We start from the raw sequence: 14,842 nt of genomic DNA, 5'->3' as shown, positions 1-14,842 counted from the left end.
CGCTTCGTTTGAGGATCAGTTGGTAATCGCGAAAGCGTTACAGAGATGATAGATAAACTCCAGTGGAAGACTTTGCAGGGGAGACGCTCAGTAGCTCGGTACGGGCTTTTGTTGAAGTTTCGAGAACATACCTTCACCGAGGAGTCAAGCGGTATATTGATTGCTCTCTCCTACGTATATCTCGCGAAGAGACCATGAGGATAAAATCAGAGAGATTAGAGACCACACAGAGGCATACCGACAATCCTTCTTCCCACGAACGAGACTGGAATAGAAGGGAGAACCAATAGAGGTACTGAAGGTACCCTCCGCCACACACCGTCAGGTGGGTTGCGGACTATGGATGTAGATGTAGATGTAGACACGTCTTTTTCTCTGCGCCCACCTCTTCATCTCAAGGTCAGAGCAGCACTGGCAACCTACATAATTAAACTGACGGAAAAACAATATCATCATCATCAGTTATCTGCTATATTAGCAGGTCCTTTGCCTCTCCATTTTCTGCGATCCATTGCTTCCTTCTTAAGGCTGCTGTATGTTGTACCGTCCATCATATCATCCAGTATCTGGAATCTCTTCCTTCCTCGCTTCCTTTTCCCTTCTACATAACCTTCTAAAACTGTTTTTATCATTCCGTCATTCTTTCTTAATATATGCCCAATCCAATTTCTTTTTCTTCTCTTTATTACATCTAGTAACTGTCTTTTCTCTCCCACTCTTCTCAGTATCTCTTCATTTTTTACTCTGTCCATCAAACTTATTCTTTCCATCTTCCGCCATGTAAAGAACTCAAAAGCCTCCAGCCTTTCTCTGTCTTTTTTCCTCATAGTCCATGTTTCAGCGCCATATAGACGAACACTCCATACAATGACAACACCAAAAAAGAGTTATGCGACATAAACGAAAGTTGGTAGGCGTGTTCCGACATCCGAAACAAAATGCCTGTTCAAATTTCGCGCCAGTCACATAAGAGTGGCTCTATTAGTGCCACTACGAGGATGCAAGCCAGGTATGTTTAAATACACGCGGTAACAGTCGTGAGCGCTATTTGAGATTGAACATGGTGAGTCGATGTTAGTCAAGAAAGTCTTTCAAGAGACAAAGACGCCATTATCAACACCTCATTGACTTTGAAAGAGACCGTGGAGTAAGGCTACGAGAAGCTGCACGTTCTTTCTGCGATACTGCAGAAAGACTTGCCAGGGATGTAGACACTGTACATGATTGAAACTTCCTGGCAGACTGTGTGCCGGACCGAGACTCGAACCAGGGACCTTTGTCTTCCACGGGCAAGGGCTCTACCAACTGAGCTACCCAAGCACGACTCACGCCACGTCCTCACAGCTTTACTTCCGCCAGTACCTCGTCTCCTGCATTCCAAACTTCGCAGAAGCTCTCCTGCGAACCTTGCAAAACTAGCACTCCTGGAAGAAAGGATATTGCGGAGACATGGATTAGGCACAGCCTGGGGGATGTTTTCAGAAAGTGTAACGGAGTGTGCGCTGATACGAAACTTCCTGGAAGATTAAAACTGGGTGCCGGACCGAGTCTCGAACTCGGGACCTGTACATGATTGCTGGCCACAGTGGACACAAAAATATACGGTCACAAGAAGACCGGGCTCCAGATTGTCACGTGGCACTACCGAGAGGGAACACCGGCGTGTTCTGCGTACCGCTCTGGCGCAGCGTATTGCATCTGCAGTAGCAATCTGAGCAGCAGGTGGCACCGCAGTGAAACAGCGAACTCTTACAAATCGGTTGCTCAAAGGACAGTTCCGAGCCAGACGTCCTGTACGGTGCAATCCACTGACCCCAAGCCGCCGCCATTTGCGGCTCCAGTGGTGTCGAGCGAAGTCCCAGTGGAGGGCAGGATGGAGGTCTGTTGTGTTTTCTGATGATGGCTGGTTGTGCCTCGGTGCTGTGATGGCCCTGTGTTGGTTGGGAGGAGGCCAGTAGAGCGCCTGCAACCAGCCTATCTGTGTGCTACACGCGTAGGACCTACACCTGGAGTTATGCTCTGAGGAGCGATTTCGTATGACAGCTGGAGCACACTCGTGGTTATCCCACGCGTCTTGACTGCAAATCTGGTTGTAAATCCGGTAATTCGACCTGTTGTGCTGCCATTTATAAACAGCATTCCAGGCGGCGCTTTCCAACAGATTAACGCTCGCCCATATTCTACATCTACATCTACATTTATACTCCGCAAGCCACCCAACGGTGTGTGGCGGAAAGCACTTAACATGCCATTGTCATTGCCTCTCTTTCCCGTTCCAGTCGAGGGAGGTATAAGTAGGGGGAAGCAATATATTCGATACCTTATCCAGAAACGCACCCTCTCGAAACCTGGACAGCAAGCTACACCGCTATGCAGAGCGCCTCTCTTGCAGAGTCTGCCACTCGAGTTTGCTAAACATCTCCGTAACGCTATCACGCTTACCAAATAACCCTGTGACGAAACGCGCCGCTCTTCTTTGGATCTTCTCTACCTCCTCCGTCAACCCAACCTGGTTGCAATACTCAAGTATAGGTCGAACGAGAGTTTTGTAATCCACCTCCTTTGTTGATGGACTACATTTTCTAAGGACTCTCCCAACGAATCTCAACCTTGCACCCACCTTGTCAACAATTAATTTTATATGATGATTCCACTTCAGATCGTTCCGTACACATACTCCCAGATATTTGACAAAAGTAACTGCTACCAGTGTTTGTTCCGCTATCATGTAATCATACAGAAAGGATCCTTCTTTCTATGTATTCGCAATACATTACATTTGTCTATGTTAAGGGTCAGTTGCCACTCCCTGCACCAAGTGCCTATCCACTGCAGATCTTCCTGCATTTCGTTGCAATTTTCTAATGCTACAACTTCTCTGTATACTACAGCATCATCCTTAAAAAGCCGCATGGAACTTCCGACACTATGTACTAGGTCACTTATATATATTTTGAAAACCAATGGTCCCATAACACTCCCCTGTGGCACGCCAGAGGTTACATTAGTGTCTGTAGACGTCTCTCCATTGAGAACAACATGCTGTGTTTGCTAAAAACTCTTCAATCCAGCCACAGAGCTGGTCTAATATTCCGTAGGCATTTACTTTGTTTATCAGGCGCCAGTGCGGAACTGTATCGAACGCCTTCCTGAAGTCAAGGAAAATGGCATCTACCTGGGAGGCTGTATCTAATATTTTCTGGGTCTCATGAACAAATAAAGCGAGTTGGACCACACACGATCGCTGTTTCCGGAATCCGTGTTGATTCCTACAGAGTAGATTCTGGGTTTCCAGAAATGACATGATACGCGAGCATAAAACATGTTCTAAAATTCTACAACAGATTGACGTCTGAGATATAGGCCTTTTCCTATCTCGTTCCTCTAGAGTCTTGCGGTACACGGCTGTTGTAACCGAACACGGTCTACAGAGTATGGACATGTTGCCTTAACCTGCTCGATCACCAGATCTGTCTCTAATCACGCACGTGTGGGACATCAACGGAGGACAACTTCAGCGTCATCCGCAATTAAATTAACTGTAGCTCTGTTGACCGACCAAGTGCAACATGCACGAAACCCATCCCACAAATTGACATCTGGCACCTGTACTACACTATGTATGCACCTTACCATACTCGCATGCAGCATCTGGCATTACACCTGAGATCCCTGGGCTAGCAGGACAGACCGGATGATGTTATATTTGTGGAAAGGGGCCAAAATAAGTTACTTACAAGTGCGCTCAACATATAAACTTTATTTGTTAAAACACACAATCACACAAGCAAGAGACCGCTACGGTCGCAGGTTCGAATCCTGCCTCGGGCATGGATGTGTGTGATGTCCTTAGATTAGTTAGGTTTAAGTAGTTCTAAGTTCTAGGGGACTGATGACCTTAGAAGTTAAGTCCCATAGTGCTCAGAGCCATTTGAACACAAGCAAGAATAAAAAACTGTCAAGGTTTTAACGAAAGATCTCCTTTGATTTAATGTAGATCGGCTGAAGGCCACATCGAAAATCCAAGGCACAAGGTCTAAGCAAGGAATTGAGGTACAGGAGTTCTTCTGGAGGTTTCACTTCTTTAGAAAAAAAAGTATCTTCAATATGAGTAGGCTGAAGGCCTTAACTTCAATTTTTTCCGTAGAACTCGGCTGAAGGCCACACATTAATCAAAAACAGTGTTACGGCTTAAGGCCGAGACAAAGATTTTCAAAGTTTAATCTAAATAGGATGGAATCTCAGCTGAAAGCCGCATACCAACAAAACAATTTAATGGCTTAAGGCCTAGGAGGAAGAGCTTTGAATTTGAAAAGGGTGAAAGCCTTATCTTAAAATATTTCGTGTAAAACTCGGCTGAAGGCCTCATACTAAAGAATAACAATCTTATGACTTAAGGGCAAGACAAGGATTTTGAATTTTTAATTTAAGAGACTTAAAACTCGGCTGAAGGACACACACCACACAGCAACAATTTTACGGCTAATGTCCTAAAGGGAAGAACTTCTAACATTCAACTAAAATAGGCTTTATCCTAAAATAGGCTTTATCCTAAAATGCTTCAAATAAAACACGGCTCAAGACCACATACGGAACCCAAACCATCTCAAAGCTTAAACCCGAGACAAAGAAATTTCCAATTTTTAATTTAAGCTGAAAAAGTCAGCTGAAGGCCACATACAAACTAGAAAATATTTCTTATGGTTTAAGGCCTAGACAAAATATTTCAGCTTTTGATTTGAAAAGGCTGAAAACTCGGCTGAAGGCCACATACCAACTTGAAACAAATTTACGGCTTAACGCCTAGACACAAGGAATTTTCAATTTTAATTTTGAAATGCAGAATCTTGGCTGAAAGCCACATACCAAACAAGAAACTTTTTTTTTTACCGTTTAAGGCTTTGCAATTTTATAAACTAAAACACGACTGAAGGCCACACAGAGTACTTAAGACTAAAAAGGAAATCATTATGTAAAACACAAGGAGCGGCGCTCAGAAGGTTTCAAGGGTCAGCATGGGAAGATAACACCAACGCAAGTTTAGGTGAGACAGGCAGCCAGACCGACGACCTCTTAATCGGAAGGCAACCCAACGGAAAATCAGCCGACGAACCAACCAACAAGATCAGTTCTGCTCCACCTGTCCAGCAAAACAATAACAAGATGTCAACAGCACAACGTTCTGGATGGACAGCATCAACACGACGAGGAAAATACACTGCCGAAAACTACGTCAACGACCAGGGCAGGTAACAGTAACGACAACAGCCACAAGGCAGAAGGTACCGCTGGTACACTTCATTAATGAAGGAATGAATTAAATTAAGTTAAACACCACACAGGAAGACGGCTGCAAATCTAGCCGACTTCAATCCACAAACGTTGTTGCTCGAAGGGAATCTCCCAGAAAGCGTCAACCAGGATCAAACGAAGAGATGTGATAGCACTTGAGGCTTGATAGTAGGTTAAGTGAGCACTCAACTTTAGTGTCCAGGATCGGTGGGAGGCGAACTTCGTAACCCTTGCAACAAGCGCCTCACAACTCCAACCGCATGTGCACACCACCAGCGGCTCCGGCCTGACTATGCGCCACCGAGACATCCCCACTGCTCTGCCCCAACCGACCGACTGCCACACTCAGCACACCCGGAAAATATACACTACTGGCCATTAAAATTGCTACACCACGAAGATGACGTGCTACAGACACGAAATTTAACCGACATGCAAATGGTTAGCTTTTCAGACCATTCACACAAGGTTGGCGCCGGTGGTGACATCTACAACATGCTGACATGAGGAAAGTTTCCAACCGATTTCTCATACACAGACAACAGTTGACCGGCATTGCCTGGTGAAACGTGGTTGTGATGCCTCGTGTAAGGAGGAGAAATGCGTACCATCACGTTTCCGAATTTGGTAAAGGTCGGATTGTAGCCTGTCGCGATTGCGGTTTATCGTATCGTGACATTGCTGCTCGTGTTGGTCGAGATCCAATGCCTGTTAGCAGAATATGGAATCGGTGGGTTCAGGAGGGTAATACGGATCCCAATGGCCTCGTATCACTAGCAGTCGAGGTGACAGGCATCTTATCTGCATGGCTGTAACGGAACGTGCAGCCACGTCTCGATTCCTGATTCAACAGATGGGGACGTTTGAAAGACAACAATCATCTGCACGAACAGTTCGACGACGTTTGCAGCAGCATGGACTATTAGCTCGGAGACCATGGCTGCGGTTACCCTTGACGCTGCATCACAGACAGGAGCACCTGCGATGGTGTACTCAACGACGGACCTGAATGCACGAATGGCAAAACGTCATTTTTTAGGATGAATCCCGATACTGTTTATAGCTTCATGATGGTTGCATCCGTGTTTGGCAACATCGCGGTGAACGCACATTGGAAGCGCGTATTCGTCATCGCCATACTGGTGTATCACCCGGCGTGATGGTATGGGGTGCCATTGGTTACACGTCTCGGTCACCTCTTGTTCGCAGTGACGGCTCCAGATCTCTCACCAACTGAAAACGTCTGGTCAATGGTGGCCGACTAACTGGCTCGTCACAACACAGTACGCCAGTCACTACTCTTGATGAACTGTGGTATCGTATTGAAGCTGCATGGGCAGCTGTACATGTACACGCAATCCAAGCTCTGTTTGACTCAATGCCCAGGCGTATCAAGGCCGTTATTACGGCCTGATTTCGCAGGATCTATGCACCCACATTACGTGAAAATGTAATCACATGTCAGTTCTAGTATAATATATTTGTCCAATGAATACCCGTTTATCATCTGCATTTCTTCTTGGTGTAGCAATTTTAATGGCCAGTAGTGAATCTGCCACACCAAAGATAGTACAACAGTATTAGTATCGATACACGCTGCTTCTGCCAATCACGAAGAGAAGACGCAACATTATGGCGGTAACCGAAGAAGAAATAAGACACCACTGGACTGCAACCAATGATAAAAAAACAAGGCATGACCCGAGGCAGCCACGGCTCAACACCTGTTATTAATGTACCAGCTTTTCACATCTACAGTGGCTTCCTTCGCGCTTACGTTAACCTGTGATCTTGCAACCTTAATCACTTAAATTATTACACAGGCAAATGAATTCCCTAAATTTCATTATTCTAAATTAATTATTTTTTCTGGTTGCGGTTTTTTACGTCAGTGTATTTACCAGATCTATTCCAATCTTTATCGTCCCCTACAGCTTTCACCCTGTACCCCTCCCTCTAATGCCACTGAGGTTACTGTCTCATGTCGTAAGACGTGTCCTGTCAACCTGCCTCTTCTTCTTGTCACTGTTGTCTATGTACTCCTTTCTTCACCGATTCTGCGCAGAACCTTATCAGTCCACCTTATTTTCAACAATCTTGTGTAGCACCACATCTCATTGACTTCGATTCTTTTCTGTTCCGGTTCTCCCATTGTCCACGATGCATAACCACACTATGCTGTGCCTTAAAAGCACGTTCTCAAAAACCTCTTCCTGAAATGAATATGTGTGTTTGTTAGCAGTAGACGTCCCTTGGCCAGGAATGCCTTTTCTGCCACTCTAGTCGAGCGATGCCATTATCCTGAAGGAAGTCATTTGCAAGATATGCACGGTGGGGGCGCGAATTGTCGTCCATGAAGACGAATGTCTCGCCAATATGCTGCCGATAAGGTTGCACTGTCGGTCGGAGGATGGTATTCACGAATCGTACAGCCGTTACGGCGCCTTTCATGACCACGAGCGGCGTACTTCGGCCCCCACATAATGCCACCCCAAAACAGCAGAGAACCTCCACCTTGCTGCACTCGCTGGACAGTGTGTCTCAAGTGTTCAACCTGACTGTTGCCTCCAAACACATCTCCGACGATTTTCTGGTTGAAGGCATAAGCGACACTCATCGGAGAAGAGAAAGTGATGCCAATCCTGAGCGGTCTATTCGGCATGTTGTTGGGCCCACCTGTACCGCGCTGCATGGTGTCGTCGTTGCAAAGATGGAACTCACGATGGACGTCGGGAGTGAAGTTGCGCATCATGCAGCCTACTGCGCACAGTTTGAGTCGTAACAAGACGTCCTGTGGCTGCACAAAAAGCATTATTCACATGGTGGCGTTGCTGTCAGGGTTCCTCCGATCCTTAACCCTTAGGTAGCAGTCATCCACTGCAGTAGTCGCCCTTGGGCGGCCTGAGCGAGGCATTTCATCGACAGTTCCTGTCTCTCTCTGTATCTGCTCCATGTCCGAAAAACATCGCTTTGGTTCACTCCGAGACTCCTGGACACTTCCCTTGTTGAGAGCCCCTCCTGGCACAAAGTAACCATGCGGACGCGATCGAACCGCGGTATTGACCGTCTAGGCACGGTTGAACTGCAGAAAAGACGAGCCGTGTACCTCCTTCGTGGTGGAATGACTGGAACTGATCGGCTGTCGGACCGCCTCCATGTAATAGGCGCTGCTCATGCGTGGTTGTTTACATCTTTGGGCGGGTTTAGTTACATCTCTGAACAGTCAAAAGGACTGTGTGTGCGATAGAGTATTCACAGCAACGTTTATCTTCGGGAGATCTGGAAACTGGTGTGATGCAAAACTTTTTTTGATGTGCGTATCTCGTCTATCATTGCAAATCTTCGCCCTTTCAACAGGTTTTTCAACTCTGGAAACGAAGAAAATCCGCAGGGGCCAGGTCTGAAGAGTACGGAGGATGAGCCAGCACAGTGATTTCGTTGTTTGTGCAACAGTCACGCCCCAACAGGGATGAATGTGCGGATGCGTTATCGTGATGGGAGAGCCACGAAATGTCTTGCCACATTTCAGGCCGTTTCCTTCTCTCATTTTCTCGCACGTGACACAACACGTCCCGATGGTTCCACCGATTAACAGTTTGTCCTCGTAGCGCGAATTCATGATGAACTAATCCTTAGAAGTCAAAACTATCACCATGGATTTGACATTTGACCTGACCTGACGAACCTTTTTGGTCTGGGAGAACCTTTCCCGACCCACTGGGAAGACTGAACTTTGGCCTGAACATCATAACCGTAGACCCACGTCTCATCTCCAGTTACGATTTTCTTAAGGAACATATTGTTCTCATTTGCGCGATCCAAATGGTCTTCACAGATTGCGAAGGGAAGGTCTTTGTGGTCTCGACTCATGAACCATGAGACCAACCTGGCGGCAACCCGATGCATTCCAAGATGCTGCGTCGGGATTTCACGACATGATCCAACTGAGATCTTACATTCTTTTGCAGTCTCTCGGACATTCAGTCTTCGGTTGGCACCCACAGTTTCGTTGACTTTCGTGACGTGAGTGTCGTCGGTAGGCGCCGAAGGGCGTCCTGAACGAGGGTCATCTTTAACTTCCGTCCGCCATCCTTAAGCCGTGCGAACCATTCGCAACACCGAGTACAGCTTAACCGCTCATCACCGTGGACCTGCTGCACCATTTGAAGTGTCTCTGTGAAGGTTTTAACGCAGACGCGTTGCTCCTCTGCCATCTCGAAATTCCCAAACTGTGCGACGCAACGCTCTACTCAATACAGCACTGAACAATAACTAACACACATAAAACAATGAAACTTCTGGCGGTTACAGATTGAACAGGGGAGTGTGTAGGGATGCCAACCACATATCGTTTCAAAGCACTATTGGCGCGGAATTACGAATCTTCCGGAATTTCTTGAACAGACCTCGTACAGGAGTGGCTGCTATTGGGAATCGGGAAGGAACAGTGTGAACACTCACCGCTGTGCTATTTTTCTGCTGAGACGTGCAGGATGTGACGTTAGCAAGTCGTGTGTGCTTCCTACTTCACTGTGGAGGCCGGGAAAGAAGAAAAGCGAGGCATAGTGCGGTTACTGACTGCAGATGGAGTGTCAGGAAGATTTTTTCTTTATTTTATTGTCTTTCGAGAAGTGCCCATGCAGCCATCTCAATAGTGTTATGTCAGTAATGACGATAGGAATGTTAGGGCAGGACAACAAGTCCCCGAGCGGAGAAAAATCTCCGACCGGGCCGGGAATCGAACCCGAGTTACTTCGGTTACAAATCTGCCGCGCTGACCGCGTATGTACCACGGTGGAAGAGTGCCGGGAAATGAAATCCATTTCCGGAAGTTTATTGTGTCTGGAGAGCACACTGTGTCTCGAGCGCATCTGCTTGCGTGCAGTGTGAATGACGGCTGTCATTGAAAGACAGCAGTGGGCCAGCACGGGGTAATCGTGTCATTGCCACTTCTGTCGACGCCGCGGTGGATGCTGCCGTCAGAAATGGCCGACGGCTGATGTCGGGCACCAGTCACCGCACCACTCACGACATCGTGACAGAATATCTCAAGTTCTCTACATCCACATCCACAACGCATCTACATCTACATCCATATAATTGCAATTCATAACTTGAATGCCTTGCACAGGTTTCTTGTGACCACCTTCAGACTATTTCTCTGCCGTCCCACTCTCTAACGCCGGATGGGAAACATGAACTGAGCCGTGCGTGGCTCGTCTTCCCGCCACTCGCCATTATGTACACTACTGGCCATTAAAATTGCTACACCACAAAGATGACGTGTTACAGACGCGAAATTTAACCGACAAGAAGAAGATGCTGTGATACACAAATGATTATCTTTTCAGAGCTGTCACACAAGGTTGGCGCCGGTGGCAACACTTACAACGTGCTGACATGACGAAAGTTTCCAACCGATTTCTCATACACAAACAACAGTCGACCGGCATTGCCTGGTGAAGCGTTGTTGTGATGCCTCGTGTAAGGAGGAGAATTGCGTACCACCACGTTTCCGACTTTGGTAAAGGTCGGATTGTAGCCTATCGCGATTGCGGTTTATCGTATCGCGACATTGCTGCTCGCGTCGGTCGAGATCCAATGACTGTTAGCAGAATATGGAATCGGTGGGATCAGGAGGGTAATACGGAACGCCGTGCTGGGTCCCAACGGCCTCGTATCACTAGCAGACGAGATGACAGGCATCTTATCTTCACGGCTGTAACGGATTGTGTAGCCACGTCTCGATCCCTGAGTCAACAGATGGGGACGTTTGCAAGACAACAACCATCTGCACGAACAGTTCGACGACGTTAGCAGCAGCATGGACTATCAGCTAGGAGACCATGGCTGCGGTTGGCTTTCACGCTGCATCACACACAGGAGCGCCTGCGATGGTGTACTCGACGACGAACCTGGGTGCACGAATGGCAAAACGTCATTTTTTCGGATGTTCCGTTTACAGCATCATGATGGTCGCAACCGTGTTTGGCGACATCGCGGTGAACGTACATTGGAAGCGTGTATTCGTCATCGCCATACTGGCGAATCACCCGGCGTGTCGGTATGGGGTGCCATTGGTTACACGTCTCGATCACCTCTTGTTCGGACTGACAGCACTTTGAACAGTGGACGTTACATTTCAGATGTGTTACGACCCGTGGCTCTACCCTTCATTCGATCCCTGCGAAACCCTACATGTCAGCAGGATAATGCACTAGCGCATGTTGCAGGTCCTGTATGGGCCTTTCTGGATACAGAAAATGTTCGACTGCTGCACTGGTCAGCACAGTCCGCAGATCTCTCACCAATTGAGAACGTCTGGCCAATGGTGGCCGAGCAACTGGCTCTTCACAATACGCCAGTCATTATTCTTGATGAACTGTGGTATCGTGTTGAAGCTGCATGGGCAGCTGTACCTGGACACGCCATCCAAGCTCTGTTTGACTCAATGCCTAGGCGTATCAAGGCCGTTATTACAGTCAGAGGTGGTAGTTCTGGGTACTGATTTCTCATGATCTATGCACCCAAATTTCATGAAAATGTAATCACATGTCAGTTCTCGTATAATATATTTGTCCAATGAATATCCATTTATCATCTGCATTTCTTCTTGGTATAGCAATTTTAATGGCCAGTAGTGTATTTTACACGTTTTTAACGTACTTCCACCTCACTACGTTAATTCAAATTACTACTGCCACTGAGTTGCTCCTTTGCCTGACCGTGAGCAGCGTTAGCAGCGCGTATCGATATATCCCCTCTCGTAGTATCTTTGCTCGACTGCCATTACTTCCCGCTCGTTGTCTGTTGTAAGTAAGTTGGTCGCAGTACGGATAGCGAGTTCGCGTCGGCAGTTCCGGTTGCCAGTTCGGGTCTGCCAGTCAGTCGGAACGCGTCTGGAGCGCAGTCCGGACCTGCCAGTCGGGGAGTTGCAATGCAGCACTAGTGCAGTCGGGTTGGAGCAGCAGTGAGGTCTGCGTTGACATGGCTCGCCCGACCATTGCCGCCACGCATCACTTGAGCCAGGTCATGGTCTTGGTGGATCGTCGGTCGGTCGTCCAACGGGACGACGCGTTTTGGCTCGCCGATCGTCCATGGGTCGGCTGTGTGTGTGTGTGTGTGTGCATCGACTCCCGATTTGTGTTCGTGCGTGCTTAGTTACTGTTGTGTATCGTTCAGCTCTTCGTGCAAGTGTTTGTCAGGTTGTGTGTGTAGTTGGCGTTAGTTCCACTGACACGTTATTTTAAATGTTGTCGGCATTCTGGCTCTGGGAGGTCGGTCGTCTCCTCGGGCGACGTGTAACTGGTTCTCTGAGCGCCTCTGGCCCTCTTCAATTACCATCTTGTGGAACTTGGGTCGGTCCTTACCTGGCGCAGGGATGTTGTTTATCCAGTGGGCGTGTTTCCTTTGCACGGTTGGGTCTGAGCCAGTATTTCCGCTGTCGTGTGTCTGGAAGTGAGTCGGAGACGCACCAACAGTGTAGTCGCGACGGAGCAGCAGTCGCGGACGGAGCAGCGGGCAGTCGGTCGATTGGTGCGGACCAGGGAAGACTTCTCCTTGCGGTGCAGTAGCCTGGGTTCGCTGCCGGGCTCTGTGCAGCGTCGCAGCGTGTGTGGTGCTGTCCGATCGCTATGAGCTTCGTGGTTCACCGACCCAGGACGTCGAAGTTCAGTGTAGTTTTGACAGCTAATACATAGTTCGTTGTTCGTAACCTTTTGTGTTTGAGTTCTCATGTACTCATTGGTGGCAAGCAAGTCGTTGTGTCGCTCGGTCCGTGGCTGTCCCCTGGTTGGGACCCGACAGATCAAGTGTAGTCGGGCTCACCACCCGTCTCGCCTAAGTGAACGAGGGCAGACCGACCGCCCTGGAGGGCTCCTGAGTGCCACCGGTGTTTAATTATTTGTTGTCAGCTATTTTAAATTTTAGGCTTATTTTATTGCTATCTTAATTGGATTTTATCTTGTTAAGATTTCTTGTTGGAGGCCTTCAGCCGTGAAAGAGTTGCATTCGGTACAGATCTGACTATGTGCCGCTTTGGTTGTAAGGTTATTGAAATTACAATAAATGACAATTAGAAGCAGAAAAGCACCTCAAACTTTGGCCCTTTCCACAATCCTATTACCTGCTCTGCCCAGAGGGTTTAGCTGGCGTTTCACGAACACTTAACTCTTTCTCTGCGAGCTATCTTATTACAGTGATCATTTCCTCCAAAATGATTTGGCGACAATAAAATATTTTCGCATCCAGAGGAGAGAGTTACGAATTAAAATTTCGCGAAAAGATCTCGCCGCAATGAAAAATGACTTTGTTTCAAAGATTGCCATCACAACTGGTTTATCATATCCATGACATTGTCTCCTCTGTTTCGTAATAATACAAAATGAGTTGTCCTTCTTGGGACTTCTTCTGTCAATCCAATTTGGTAGGAATACGTCAAGTTGAAAGAAGAGAGCGAGAGAGAGGGTGATAAAAACCCCTTCCCTAGACAATTTCTCTCCTTAATACCTCCGCTGTGTTACCACAGATGACGTGTCACTGGCCTCATTTGTACTGAGATTGCAGTACGCGCGAGGTGCCTAGTTGCTTCCATCGCCCTGTGTGGAACACATAAGTTCTAAGAGTTCAACAACCTGCGGCCTTCTACAGTCGTTGTCCCCTCCGCAGAAAACAGCACGTAGATCTTGAGTCCCCTTATCTTGAGGCTGTAAAAAACTCTTAGCGAAGAAGTAGTATTGTATGAATCACAAAATTTTCAATTAGTTTGTTTACATGGGGTACCAGTCGCTTTATATTAGCAGAATACGATAAACTGCACAAATATGTTCCACTTTATGAATCACAAATCATTTCAATTCTTCACACGTTCATACAAAATAAAGAAAACACTGAACTGCGTATTTGCGTAGTTACCATCAAATCGTTTTCAGTTACATGCCCAAACGACCAGAGCTCGGTAATTAAGTTCTTGACCGATACCGACCAAGGCAGACAACATGTCTGCCCTCCGAGACTGCCGAACCAGCTCTGATATTACAGCCGAACCACTTCGTCCTCCATCCATGTTAGCTGCGATCCGAAGGTCTCTGAAGTGCTTCGTCTGCCTGGTTACTATTCCGCTGTTAATTAAAATTTCGTGAAAATGGAATGAAAGCCTGCTATTGAGAGATGATTTCCCATGAAATGCAAATAAATTCACTGTTTAGTTTTTCTAATGTTAGTAGCAGAAGATTATCATTCTGGTGCGAAAATTCCGAACGCAGCAGCCAATCTCGGAGACGGACCACAATGTAGGCGATCTTTCTCACGATAGCCGTACAGAACAAACCATCTGTCATCGGTACCTCGCACCACTTACGTCATCTTGCCACTCCTGCCCCCTCAGCTGCTGTAAGAAGAGCTTCTTGTAGCCGAATATGATGGCTGCAAAGGCAGATATATTACAGCGATCCCAAACCACACACCAGTACGCTAATAAAGGACAGACAAGTGTAACGTAGGAAGTTTCTTTAGTAGACCTATTGCATCTTGTAAATGTTCTGCTAAAAAA

The sequence above is a fragment of the Schistocerca piceifrons genome, chromosome 10 (assembly GCF_021461385.2).
Source record: "Schistocerca piceifrons isolate TAMUIC-IGC-003096 chromosome 10, iqSchPice1.1, whole genome shotgun sequence".
NCBI classification, from domain to species: Eukaryota; Metazoa; Arthropoda; class Insecta; order Orthoptera; family Acrididae; genus Schistocerca; species Schistocerca piceifrons.
Note: the sequence above shows the minus strand (reverse complement) of the source record.